Source organism: Triticum dicoccoides, chromosome 6B, assembly GCF_002162155.2.
Source record: "Triticum dicoccoides isolate Atlit2015 ecotype Zavitan chromosome 6B, WEW_v2.0, whole genome shotgun sequence".
NCBI classification, from domain to species: domain Eukaryota; kingdom Viridiplantae; phylum Streptophyta; class Magnoliopsida; order Poales; family Poaceae; genus Triticum; species Triticum dicoccoides.
In genome coordinates, this window is record NC_041391.1 from 271,017,510 (window position 1) to 271,032,321 (window position 14,812).

Sequence of the window (14,812 nt, forward strand, 5' to 3'; positions counted from 1 at the left end):
GTCGGACTGAGGGGCTTTCCTAGCTCCGATGTCTTGAAATATCGTCTCGCCGTCTTCGGGGTATCCGTGTCCAATTACTCCGACACAGAGAGAGAGAGAGAGAGAGTGAGAGAGAGAGAGAGAGAGAGAGGGTGAGAGGGGGCGAGAGGGGTCATTTGTGTCCATAAATGCTGGTATAGATAGGGAGACAATGTTGCTGTTTTCCGAAATTGGCCTACGAACGGAGACGCAGGGGAAGCGAGTCATTGTGTGTGTGTGATAGGGACTTCACGAGAGATCTAGAATAGATGGTGTAGAGAACAATGTGCGAAATCGAGAATGATTATACATTAGGGAGCTATGCAAAGAGTCACGACATATATGTATACAAGGAAGGAGCTGGGGCGGGTCCGCATGTGGGAGAGATAGAAAGAGGAGAGTGGTGCACAAGGAGACAAAGTGTGCTTGTTTGCAGCGGGGGTGGTGTGGGAGGTGAATGCGCGAGAACCACATAACTAGGGAGATAGACGTTTGGGGGCGACGTTTTGTGTGTATGGAAAATATACACTCTACATAGTGCATGTGCTTGGGTAAGAGAGATAGCGGGAGTCCTTGAGAGTGAGGGAAGAGATGTGTGCATGCCCGGGAGACAAAGTGATAGAGACCTATGTTGGGGTCCGGACTTTACAAGAGAGAGGGGTGTTAATGTGCTCGTGTGTTGGTGTCTGGGGAAGAGAACGACTTCTCTATGTGTGTGTGTGTGTGGTGGTGGTGGTGGGGGGTGACTTCAGATAAAGAGTGAGGTGTCTATATTTGAGGGACTTTAGCATAATTGAGATATTGTGCACTCATGGTTGATCAATTTGTTTCATAGTTTGTACTATGAGATAACGATACTTTTGAACATGCGTGATATACCTTGATGTACCAGAATTACAAACCTAAGATTGGAATTTTGGAATTCGACTCCATCATTAGCTTTTGTAATTCATTTAAACGGAGGTACATTTTTTAAGCCGGAATTTCGTGATTTGAAATTCATATATCAAACCTAGAGATATACACATACGGGCATGTTCAAACATTATAATCATTCACTTTATTCATACACATACACATTTTTGCTTTTGTCATCATATTTAGGATAAACACATTTGGAATTTCATTTGAATTGGACCGTGTGATGGTATTTTCTTGTAGTAGCTCAATGATCCATATTTGAATTGAATGGACAATCTAAGTTTTGAGTTGGAGACATTGATTTTCAAAACTTGCACATTTTTTGCGTGCAAAACAAACAAATTGTCGGCCATGATATCATAGTCGGCCGTACGAGAGCAGAATACTTATAATTTTAGGCGCTAAAAGCTTTCAAACTTCCCGCTCACATCGAAATATCACGCGCCCGAAAGTTTAGCCCTGCGATATTCCTGTTTTACCCCTGCCACATGAACGGAAAAGGGATGCTTTGCTAACTACATTGTTTTCCCCTCTTTGCCCCCAACATTCTTCCCCAGAGCCCCTCCCCTTCCCCTCCCCGACCCCCCAACCACGGCAAGCCGCTGAATCTAGTCCTCCACCACAGCGGTGGACCTCACACCCCGCCGGATCTACCTTCCGCACCTTGGAACCCCCAACTACCAACTCACCACTTCATCGGAGCCGCTTCAGCGACTGGCTTGTCCACCACTCCAGATCTCCTTGACCGCCATCGTGGTCCACCGCACCGGATCTGCTTAACCGGCGCCCTCGTGCACCACAGCGTAGGCCCTTCACTGAATCCCTCGTCCGCCCCTTCGCTGGCCCTTCATACAAGCCCTCGTCCTCGGCAACAGATCCGCCTCACCGAAAGTACTGTACAACGCGCTCACCGAAGCCTTCGTCCACTGCACCGGACCCGCTCCACGAACGCCATATTCAACTCCACCGGCCCTGCTTTACCGACGCCGCAGCCTCATCAGGTTATTTCGATTTGTACTCCTTCGGTTTTTCTTTTTATCGTGCAACTATTCACTTGCCACAAATGAGCTTTCTTGTATGTCGACAGGCGGGGCCGCTTCAGCGATGGCGACAACCGGCCCAAACTCAACCGCAACACGAGCACCATCGACGATCCTTAGCTATCAAGTATGACAACGATACCCATACGCCGCCGAGAATCAGGTACTATCATCCAACGGCCGACGCCTACGTTCACTTTCCTAGCATAAGCACCGCACCTTTGAATTTCTTCAGGGCATCATTCAGTTTTTCATGGGATGCGTTATTCTCCTTGCACCTGTAGGGCCATACTTCTGCCAGTGAACATGTTACATGTGCTAAATTACATACAAGTGCACATATAGTTAATATGCTTTAGTTTAGTTCTGATGCCACCTGTTGGTTCCATCAGACTGGTTAATGTTCTCTATGCTTAATTACACATCAACAAACTAGCATGTGGTTCCGCTGCTTTTTGTTCGTATTACCCTACATTTTCTGATGCTAGCTATTACATCACTGCTCCGAGCCTCTGTACATTACTTGTTTGTGTGTTCTTGATCTTCCCAAGTTGCATGACTAATTTGATGCTTCTATTAATTATGGAGCTGTCAACCCCATCAAGCAAAATATTTGTTCTTTTGGGGCTGGCACCTCGACAAGTATAAAAATAGAGGGAAGCAGATATATTGTCGTGTATGCACACACCCTTCTTTCATTAGTTTAGATGAACCATTGATGATCAATTCGGACCAGTGCATGCGATTAAAATTAATTTTACCTAAATAGATGGTGCAGAATAAACTACAACAACTAGATTTGCAACCACGGGTTGCTGATGATATTTTCAAAGAACATTGCAACAGCAGCTAGGCTTCACAGCAACATATGGTAAGCCAATGTGTTTTAGTGTGAAATGTAATGTGAGTGGGCTGCTTTCTTGGCTTGTGCCCTCAACGTGTAATCCTACCGAATTACAAATAGTTCAGTTGTCTGCTTTGCTGTATTTCTTGATTCGAATGCTTGTTTGTTGTTACGCTATACCTGAGTTGGCCAATATGTCAGCAGTGCCCGCTGTACTATCATAAAGAAATGCATGCCTATTTCATTTGAGTCCTTAACTTTTCCTCTCAACTTCATCACAATACTATCTTCGTAGTTTATATGAGGCCACACTGTTAAGTGCTTTCTCAAATTATTTCAACCGCTTAGATGCCTTGGCAACTTAAATATAGCGGTTGTACACTCCCTTTCAACTAGGGATGTCAACTGGGTCCCATTTAATCCCGATTAAAGTCCACTAGAGGTATGATAGTTCAGAAGAGTTTTTGTTTTTTGAGGAAAATGAACTAGGGAGGTAGCAAAAACTAACTAGATGGGACTGGCGGATGTCGTTTATTTGCCACTTACATCCCTAGTTTCATCTTACCATTTTAATTTCTTTTCGGCTGATGCTGCTTCGAACCATTCAAATATAGTTTTCCATGCTCGGCAATAATTCGTCCGTCGTTTACCATGTAAGCTTACTGCCTGGATCATAGGATAACTATCTCTTACTTATGTCCAGCGGAAACCTTTCAGGATGCCGTTCACACTAGGACACAACGTGCAACCCCATAATCTATTTGTGGAAGCAGTGCGCCATCCATGTTACCAGATGGTAGCAGTTCAGAGGCAACACCGCCGGAGAGCAGTCTGAGCACAGATTGGCTCTACTAGAGGCAGAAAGAGATGGTGTGGCTGCCATGAATGAGGTAATCTTTATCTTGAGGCTGGAAATTACGGAATTAGCGGCACACATTATGCAAGCAACCCAAGAATTGGAGGAAGTAAGAATGTTGCATTTGAAGACGGAGGAGGTCCTGCTATTTCTGCTATCTGAAGCCCAAGGTAATCCCGGTTCTTCTTTATATACCAGTTGAAATTGTCATTAGATTATTGTACTTGCATGTTGTGTCATGTCTCTGAATGGATTATGTTGCAAGACCCCCTATGTTGTCCGGAATTCCATGTTGTCCACGTGTTGTAATGATCCGAATTTTTTAGGCGAGGTAATCCTTAGTACTTGTATGATTGACATAAGGTGAACTGTTTTTCGTGTGAGCATATTGTATTGGATGAAATAACTGTTTGAATCAGAGTGTATCAAACCTACTGAATTCGAAGATCACGGCATTTCTAAATCATAATCATATATAAAGGTGGAATAAATCTTTGTTGTGGTGTTGAAGAAATAAATATCAAAACGTATAATTATCTGTGGATATTCGTAATTGAATACAAATTGGATTTGAATTTAGTTTGCCAGGTCCCAGGGCAAACGTGAATGCTAATTCTCCCAAGTTTTGAGCAAAGCGGCTAAACACCCACTATAATTTGTGGGCTGCCCGAAGAAAGTGTTTGCGAGATAGAAATTATTGTCTACCCCTGATACTGAGTACATCCTTATCGACCAGATTTACACTGCTATCGATAGGGGTAGACTAGTAACTTCAATCAGACCTGACACGACGGCCTCTGAGCCCATTCAGACACGGTGGGTGCCAAACGTGGGCGGCAAAACACATTTGATTCAAGCTTGTCCGAAAGACGTGTGTCTCTTCCTCCATTTCCCCATTCATACACGGTGGGCGGCAAAACAAACTCTCCTCGTCGGAAATTGATGTAGGCTAATATTTTAAATAGGGGCAGATGTGTAACTTCCATCAGACGTGACACAACCGCCCTACCTGTCAGCCCCGTTCATACACCGTGGGCGGCAAAACACCCTCTCCTCGCCTGAAATAGTTACCGGCAAATATTTGGGAGATGCGAGATTACCGTCCTATCCCCAACCGACGCGATGTCCGAAATTTTAAACGGGGGATAAGTTCGTAACTTTCCCCCATTTCAGAGAAGCGCGTCCCAAAGTTTAAGCTCCCCCTCCCCTCCATTTCCCCATTCATACACCGTCGGCGGCACGAGAACCTCGGCACTGCGGCCAGCCTCCTCCGTCCGCCACCCCATCCTCCACCTTGCCAGAGCCGCTACCCCTACCCCGTCGTCCACTGCAAGAGATGGTCGTCTCTCATCCACGGTGCTGGACCATGATCCTTTAATCGCCTCCTCTCGCTTCATCGGCGCTGTCGTCCACCTTGCCGTTGCCGCTCCTATGACCGCCTCGTCCACGGCAACAGGATATATCCCCCGACCCGGCCGTCTGCCATCTAAAGTCTTCTTCCCCGCCGCCGAAAGCCGTCACACCCGCAGCACCCTCGACGTATCAGCATAGGCCTACACGGCGTTGCAAGAGAGGTGGTACTCTTCCATATGTGCTTAAGTTATTGATCTCAGCCGAAAAATAGATTGTAGTTTGTTTACTGTACTTTTCTTGTCCGTACCAAATCGTAGTGGCTAGTTGAAAGCAAACATTGGTTGCGAAGTAGCTTTGTCCGGTTTGCACCTTCAGATCCGCCATGGCACGGGCACTATACTCGTAAAGCTTATGGTTTCCCCCCTTTATATTCACTACCATCATCGTAGGTGCTTCGTGTCGTGCTAGCACTGCTCCTCAAGACCTCAACCCAAAGCTTACGTGTTGAAATACGAATCTGATATGATGCTCATATCACTAAAACAGAGAACGTTTAATTGGTCACCTAATGTTCCTATATTCGTTTCTATAAGCATGTGCGCCACACACTGGTCCAGCTAGTTTCACTTTCCTGATTTTTCTCTTGATGCTTAGGGTTTTCCCCTTTTATCTACTCTACTATGATCTGCGTAGGTGCTTTCTGTCGTACTGGCATTACTCCACTCTTCAAGCTAAACAACACAACACTCAGAATTCGAAAGCTTAGTTGTTCAAATATGATTGTGATATGATACTGATATTAGTTAACCGACACATTTAATTGGTTAGCTAAAGGTCCCACTTGAGTTTCCAAATGCATGTCGCGACATATAGAGAGACAGCATAATTGCATTTCTTTGTCACTTGTTGACCGTACTTTCTTGTCCATACCAAATCTTAGTTGTTATTTCAAAGCAAACATCGGTTGCTAACTACCCTTTGCGCGGTTTGCAGCTTCAGATCTGCCATCCCACTACCACGGTCAACACTGTACTCATCATGCTTATGTTTTCCCCATTTTATTATGACCACAATCAGCCTACGTGGTTCGTGTCGTAATAGCACTGCTCCACCCATCGAGCTAAACATGCTTAGTTGTACAAATTCATATCTGATATTATTGCTGATATTAGTAAAACTGAGAGATGTTTAATTGGTGAGCTAAATGTTCCTATTTTAGTTTCGAAATGCATGTGAGCCACATATGGAGAGACCGGAAAGAATAGTATTTCTCTGTGCGCTCTGGTTCATCATGGGTGGCCAACCGACATTGTATTGAAAGACTTGTAATATCTTCAATCTGCTTGCTCTTCTGCTCTCCTTTAAGATGATACTCTTCTCTTGCGGTCGACTGGCCAGGTCGAGTTGTTCTCCCTTAGTATATTTTGAATCTGTCAGGTCAGGTCGACTTGTTCTTCTTTACTATATGTTGAAGCTATCATCTGCGAAGTGTCATCACTTCTGGAGCTCTCATATTTTGAGTAGTAGGCCACATTATATTAATGAACACAACAAATTACAGCATGCATGGCATCTTTTAAAAGAATTACAGAGATAGCACAAAGGGGTTTACAGGGAGGCAGTATTGGATTAGAATCACTTCTGCATTACAAAGAAAATCTCACTTGTTTTTATGTTTTCATGCATGTCAGATATTGAACATTATCAAACTGAATATGAGAATGGGCGCACGAGGGGAATATTGCGGAATGATCCACTGGCTAACAAACTTGGCATGGTGGAGGATGGCCTATCTTATTCACCCATCAAGGTGCTTGCTCTAGCTTTGCAAAGTTGTATTGGTCGCACATATTTTGCATCTGACCTCTTGCATTGCTTCTACTTTGTTACATCATCTACTTAGTTTAAGCATCATATATGATTATATGCCATACCTATCCATTTTCTGTACCTATTCCATGTGTCGTCACACTATGTTTTTCCAGTCAAATGTTGTTCTTTCGTAATAGATGTCCAAAAGGAAGAGGGTGAGTGCAGATCCTCAAGGAGTACAAACTAGGTATTTGGAAAAGGTAGTGATACCTATTAAATCGGATAGATCAGCAGCCACAGAAAACACAGGCCCAACTGTACCACACTTTACCCCTACTCCAGTGGCCAAACCCCTATTAGAACTGCTGGGAGCCCAGCGTCAGGTACTGTCTATGATATCAATTCAAAATTTGAACTCCTAAATTTCTGCTTGTGCCTTACCTTCTCTCTTGTATGAAAACTAATTTCAGATGAATCTCCTTGCTCAAAGGATCATACGATCTCAAAACAATAATGGGCTCTGCATTGCTCTCGTCAGTACCTCTCTCCCTTTTGCCTTGTAACACTGTACTTAATTAATTGCTATTTGATCATGTATCATCAGTCTGCACCTGAGCTTCATTATCCTCTGTTTCTTACAATATTATTCGATCTATATTTACTCTTTGCAAAATGTGGAATAATGGCAACCCTTATAAAGAATTTTCTTTGGGAAATTTATTGAATTATCCTTCTATCATCATGGAGAAGGGCTTTGTCCATCCCGTGTTAACATGTAATGTAAGTTCATCCTTCTCAAGCCTTCAAACTTTGTTCTAGTATAGATTTGGATAGGCATCATTTCCTCCACTGCTGTTTGCTTTGCTGTTTACATCTGATTGGATGTTTGCAACAACTACCAGTTTCAAATTGTAGTTGTAAAAACATGTTCCTTATGCAGAACAGATCCATTTATTTGCTTATATAATTGTGAAACATGTTACGTGTCTCCTTGTTTCTCTTTCAGAGTCATATCTCTTACGCCAGGCAGAACTTTAGGGAAGATAGTGAGGCAAACCATCTTGTGGACAGCGAGATGACCCCAAGGTACTGTCTTGATGAAGACAGTGAGTTGAAGCTACTCACCAGCAGGTGTGAGACAACCTATGTGCAGTCGCTGCCTCAATCAGTTTGACTTCTTCAATATCAACTTAAAGCGGAAAGGGTTGCTTCAGCTCAGCTCCTACTTGAAGTCAAAGATGCAATGAAGATGTCAGAGGACTGCCGTGCGCACCATCAAGCCTTAAATCTAGTGTTGATGCATCTATCATTGACACAACTGAGGTCTACTCAGCTTCTTCAGCTGTTTGGGGGGCCCTTCCTGGCCAGGCCTAGTGCCTTATGAAGTTCTCTTAGTTTTGTATATTCTTTTGTCGGCGCGTTTATTTGCACTAGTGGCGAACTTTGATGCCCAGTGGATGTAATATGTGATAGCCGTGATAGCCTAGCGTAAGTTGCTTGCTTATTTATTTCCTTGTTATCTTGTTTATTTGTTTGCTTGTAGTCATTGCAGTTCCTTTTCCGCGGTTTGCTAGTGGCTGCAATAACCTATTTTTTAAACTAGGCTACAATAACCATGGGCTAATATTTACTGTAGTGACATTGGGCCTCCTACGGGCCGTAGAAACAGTGGGCCTTCTATGGGCCATAGAAATAATGGGCCTTCTAAGTGCCGTAGAAACAATGGGCTTTCTACGGGCCGTATCATCAATGGGCCTTATATGGGTAGTATGATAACATGGGCCAATAACATGCCGCATTATGGCCATAAACGGGCTAGAGTTAGAATCGTCCGTTCATGGGCCGACCATAACGGGCCATCGTTAATAGGCCGTATTTCATGATGCTATGAAAATGCCTAACGTATTAACGGACCACAAACGGGCCGACTGTAACCACGGGCTGAATTTGGCCCACAAGCAGAAAATGACAGTAACGGGCCGTAAGTAAACGAATGCTGGAAATGAGCCCAAGAATAAATGACCCCATGAAAGATAACATGGGCTGGAAACGGCCCAATGGAATAACAGGCCATTAATGGGTATAAAGTGATACACTGTTCATTACGGGCCAGTTTCACCACGGGCCGTTAATGGGTGTAAAGTGATACACTGTTCATTACGGGCCAGTTTCACCACGGGCCGTTAATAGGTCAAGAGTTACATAGGGCCTCATATGGGCCGAAAGATGTCATGGGCCAAAAGTGAAAATGGGCTGGAATCATATTGGGTGGCCCAGATGACGCTACTGGGCCTAATTCGGATAGGGCATAATGGGCCTTGGGTTAGCGGGTTGTAAATGGGCTATATGCGAACAAGCCGTTAACAGGCTTTCCATGGGCCGGCCCGCCACATTTTGACCAAGTCAAACAGGCCGGCCTTTTCACAGGAATGGGCCTCTGTTGGGCCGTGCCACATGTCGATGTATCGTAGGCGCCTTCCCTCCAATGAGTGGATGACATCTGTCCCAACAATGAGCAGACACGTGTTTCCTCCAGCCAATGATGATTTTACACGTGGAAAATCCCCATTGGTCGGGGCTGTTAACGGGTCACCGGATCCAAAACCCGACCCGATAGCTTAACGGCGTTCCGTTATGGTGGATGCCACGTGTCAGTCACCCTTGACGAAAGCACTTCTGTGACGCGCGATTTATCGTCATGGAAGTGGACACTTCCGTGATGATAATTTTGGTAATGTCATGGAACACTTCTATGACAGCACATGTATGACTATCTTGATTCTGTCATAAATTTGTCATGGATGTACATGCATGACAAAAAATGCGACCTAATGTGACAAACACGTATCATCACGGAAGTGTATTTTTTTTGTAGTGAGAGCTCATGATTGGGGCATGAATATAACATTGACTTAAGCCTCCCCCAAGCTTGAGCGATGCTTTCTCCTTCGCGAGGCTAGAAATTATATATATAATTACGATCACGATGAACAAGATGCATAGGATAGAACTTCCGGTGAAATTCCAACTTCAATTGTTTATAATTCCAAGATCCCGTATCATCACATAGCCTATACCATGTCAATGCATCTGCCTTCAAAGATAAAGGGAAGACCTTCCTTTTGACAACATCATCGGGAATACCTGCAAGCTTAAATAATCCACAAAGATAAGGTGTAAATCGGGATGCAATGTTCCATCTCCTGCAAAGGGATTAGCTAGCAGTTTCTCTATCATACCCGAAGGAATCTCAAAGTAAATATTTTCAGTAGGTTCAGTAGGTTGAGGAGCAACTCTTTGCACTTCCGGTCGGGGTGAATATACCCCGAACAAGCCCCTCAAAGGATTAGTTTCCATAGTAACAAGTGATAGAAAACTTCAGCACACTATATAAATGTTTCCTTACCAAGTTCCACTCACCAAAGGCGCTTCACTCCCTGGCAACGGCGTCAGAAAAGAGTCTTGATGACCCACAAGTATAGGGGATCTATCGTAGTCCTTTCGATAAGTAAGAGTGTCGAACCCAACGAGGAGCAGAAGGAAATGACAAGCGGTTTTCAGTAAGGTTTTCTCCGCAAGCACTGAAATTGTAGGCAACAGATAGTTTTGTGATAAGATAAATTGTAACGAGTAATAAGGAATGAAAGTAAATAAAGTGCAACAAGGTGGCCCAGTCCTTTTTGTAGCAAAGGACAAGCCTGGACAATTTCTTATAATGAGAAAAGAGCTCCCGAGGACACATGGGAATTATCGTCAAGCTAGTTTTCATCACGCTCATATGATTCACATTCGGTACTTTGATATTTTGATATGTGGGTGGACCGGTTCTTGGGTACTACCCTTACTTGGACAAGCATCCCACTTATGATTAACCCCTATTGCAAGCATCCGCAACTACAAGAGAAGTATTAAGGTAAACCTACCCACATCATTAAACATATGGATCCAAATCAGCCCCTTACGAAGCAACGCATAAACTAGGGTCTAAGCTTCTGTCACACTAGCAACCCATCATCTACTTATTACTTCCCAATGCCTTCCTCTAGGCCCAAATAATGGTGAAGTGTCATGTAGTCGACATTCAAATAACACCACTAGAGGAGAGACAACATACATCTCATCAAAATATCGAATGAATACCAATTTCACATGACTACTAATAGTAAGACTTCACCCATGTCCTCAGGAACAAACGTAACTACTCACAAAGCATATTCATGTTCATAATCAGAGGAGTAATAATATGCATTAAGGATCTGAACATATAATCTTCCACCAAGTAAACCAATTAGCATAAACTACAAGGAGTAATCCACACTACTGCAACCCACATGTACCAATTTGTGGTTTTGATACAAGATTGGATACAAGAGATGAACTAGGGTTTTGAGAGGAGATTGTGCTGGTGAAGATGTTTATGGAGATTGACCCCTCCGATGAGAGGATCCTTGGTGATAATGATGGTGATGATTTCGCCCTCCCGGAGGGAAGTTTCCCCAGCAGAACGGCTCTGCTGGAGCCCTAGATTGGTTCCGCCAAGGTTCCGCCTCGTGGCGGCAGAGTTTCGTCCCGTAAGCTTGCTTATGATATTTGTTTTCCAGGGTAAAAGCCTTCATATAGCAGAAGATGGGCACCGGAGGGCCACCAAGGGGCCCAGGAGATAGGGGGCGCGCCCCCACCCTCCTGGCCAGGGTGTGTGCCCCCTCTGGTGTTTTCTTCGCTCAATAATTCTTATTAATTCCAAAACTGACTTCCGTGGAGTTTCAGAATGTTTGGAGCTGTGTAGAATAGGTTTCCAATATTTGCTCCTTTTCCAGCCAAAATTCCAGCTGCCAGCATTCCCCCTCTTCATGGTAAACCTTCTAATATAAGGGAGAATAGCCATAAGTATTGAGATATAATGTGTAATAACAACCCATAATGCAATAAATATTGATATAAAAGCATGGTGCAAAATGGACGTATCATGCACCTCGATAATCAATCCGTTACCCTTCTTGCTGTCTTCACCTTCGTCTGCGAAGGCATGGTGGGCATTGCTCCTTCCATTGCCCTATTGCGCCACTTCTTCTCCCTGCGCCTAACCGACCTGTTGCAGGGCTCGGGGTGCGTGAGCTTCCAGGCCGTGGCAGAGACGGCCGCCTCGGGGATTGACATTAGTCGTCCACCTTCCATGAGTGGGTTCCGCACACGGTGGCTGTACGTGGATGTCGGAGTGCCCAGCCCCCTGCTCTCGCATCCGGCATTGCCTGCTATCCCCAATCTGGGATGGGGCCACGAGAGGCTCGCGAGCCCCCGGCTATCCTTCGTCTGGAGCCGAATGGGGAGGTTGAGAGAGCTCGCCGTGACTGCGCCCCGGGTGGTGAAGGAGTTCCTCCTGTGTCACGTGGCTCCTCTCCAGCGCCAATCCCGACTGATGTGGGCCCTGACTGGATATCGGAACCGTATGAGGCTCCAGGAGACAGGGCTGGCACCCGAAACGCTGAAGAAGGTGCTGGAGGTCTTGACTGGCGACCCCCTCGCCGGGCGATATCTGGCACGGGGCAGCCTTCTGTATCTCTGCTCGGGTGGGGCCGAGTTCGCGAGGCAAACACCTCACTTCGACGAATGGGGGCTGCGCCCGACCGGCCTCGTGGGTCCTTGCAAGAATCCCGTCGTCGTGGCTCCCCTCCCTATCGCCAACATCGATCTTGCCCCAGGAGCTGGCGCAGGGAGGCAAGCATCGCTTGAAGCTTGAGGCTCTGGTGTCATGGCGCCGACATAGCACGGGGCTCCCGAGGCATCATCCTCTAGAGCTTATGAAGACCGCCCTGAGGTGGTTGTTGATGTGGAGACGCGACCTGCGACTCCCGTGGCCGGAGCCCCCGAGGCCTCGGCAAGTCATCAGGAACTAGTGCCTGATCGCTCCTCCTAGCTTGGCGCCCCTAAGGTTGGCTGCCTGAGCGCATGCTGAGTGCCTGGGCCGGTTCCGCATAGATTTCGACGCCGTCTGCAAGAGGAAGGAGTCTTCGAGTGGCAGCGAGTGCCCCTGCCGACCGTTGAAGCATAGGAAGTACTTCACCATAGATGAGTAAGTACATCGTTCTTGTAATTCCTCAATCACTGGTCCCTTTCTTGACTGTGGCCCTTCAGGATCCCTCCTGCCAAGCCTGCGGAGTCTGCCAAGAAGCAACTTCCTCCGGCCTCGCCTCCATCCCTGACCTTGAGCGTCCCGAGATTGCGTGCTGCCCCTGACGCGAGTTCGACCGGAGAAGTAAGCTGGCCCGCATGGTGCCTCGAGCCTGTGCCCTTGCCGCCTTTCCTTCGCGACCTCACCCGGGGCGTGACCAGCCTGCCTCGGGCTCCTTCTCTGATCATAGACGGCGAATGGTTGAAGTCGATCCTTGGCTCTTCTTCTGGGAACGGATCTGCGCCGGCCAGGGTCCCTTGAGGAGCCCGTCCCTTCAGGGCCCACCGCCAATGCCGGTGGTGGAGGACGACATCGATGACGTGTTCAAGCGAGCGCGGGAGCACAGCGTCAACAGCCAAGAGTTCCTCCGGAAGGCGATGGGCGAGCTTAGTGGAGAGCTCGCAGACGTGGACGTGTGTCTCGAAGCTAAAGGCCTGCGGCTGGTTGAGGAGTGGCGCAAGCTGAAGGTGGCAGTCAACCTTGCGTGTCATCAGCGCGAGCTTGACAACGCGAAGGCTGAAGCATCCCTTGTGGTCTCGCGAAAGGCTTGCTTAGGTGCTATTGAGGAGGCTCGGGAAGCAGACCAACGGCGTGACGTCGCGGAGAAGCGCATGTGGGAGCTCCAAGCCTGGAGCACTTCCCGGGAGCAGCAAGTGGAGCTGCGCCAGGCTGCCCGTGCATCGCTGAAGGGGACACCTATCGAAGAGGAGGAGCTCCGGAGGTGTGAGAAAGCGCAGATGCTGGAGGCCGCCGAGCGCAACCTAGACCTTGAGTGGTTGGAGAAGAGAGAGCGCTAGGTTACCCAGGCGGAGGACGATGTTGGCGCGCGGGAGGCTCGAATCCAAGAGGAGGTCGACCGCCACATGGCGGAAGTTCGCGCGGGCCTTGTGTGTGAATATGACGAGAGGCTGGAGCTGATTGAAGTCAAGGCTGCGGGCAGGACTGCCGCCCTCAGGTCCAAGCTAACCGAAGCGACACAGCGCGCGGAGGCCACCGCAGCCGCCCTGGTCTCGGCGCAGGCTGAGTTGACCTCCTCCCATACCGAGCTGCTTCTTCTTTAACGGAGGGTCGATGATGCCGAGTCCATTGCGCGGCAAAACAGAGAAGAGATTCGCCAGCGGCAGACGCTGGAGCACATGCATGGCCCATGCTCCAAGCGCTCAGGGACAGGGCCAAGACGGGCCTAGGCAATATCTGCGATGCGAATGCTCCGCAACCCCATGTGACCAACTATGCCGGTCATCTCCAGTTCTTCACTAATGTGGTGACGCATCTGGTGAATCGCTCTGAGAGAGCTCGCCAGCTTGTTGAGGAGAGGAGCCGCAGCCTGCTCGGGCGTGCATTCTCCCGTGTCTTCAGCCACCTTCATGATAGAGATCCCCACTTCGACTTCAATGCCGCCATTGCTCCGGTGCCCGTGGCCATTCGAGGTGACCTGGCGCGGTGGGTGGAGGACAACATGGATGCACTTGTCAGGGCCTTCGCTTCTGATGATGACGGGGTGATAGTTGCTGCGAATGAAGGTGATGTGGTGAATGGCGACGAAGACGAGGCCAATGATGGCGATGGTGGCGCCAATGAAAGCGATAGCGACGCCAGTGATGCCTCTGGAGGCGACCAAGAGGACGCGGTGAGCGATATGTCTGACTGATTCTGTGTCCGCTGCTGTTTATCCTGCACACAGAAAGCTCGGGCGTGGCCTTGAAGGTTGTAAGAGCATTTTTGGGAGGGGAAGCCCCTCATGTAAGAAAGATTGTTGTCCACATGTTTTTAGGAACGACGCTGAATGCAAGCCCGCA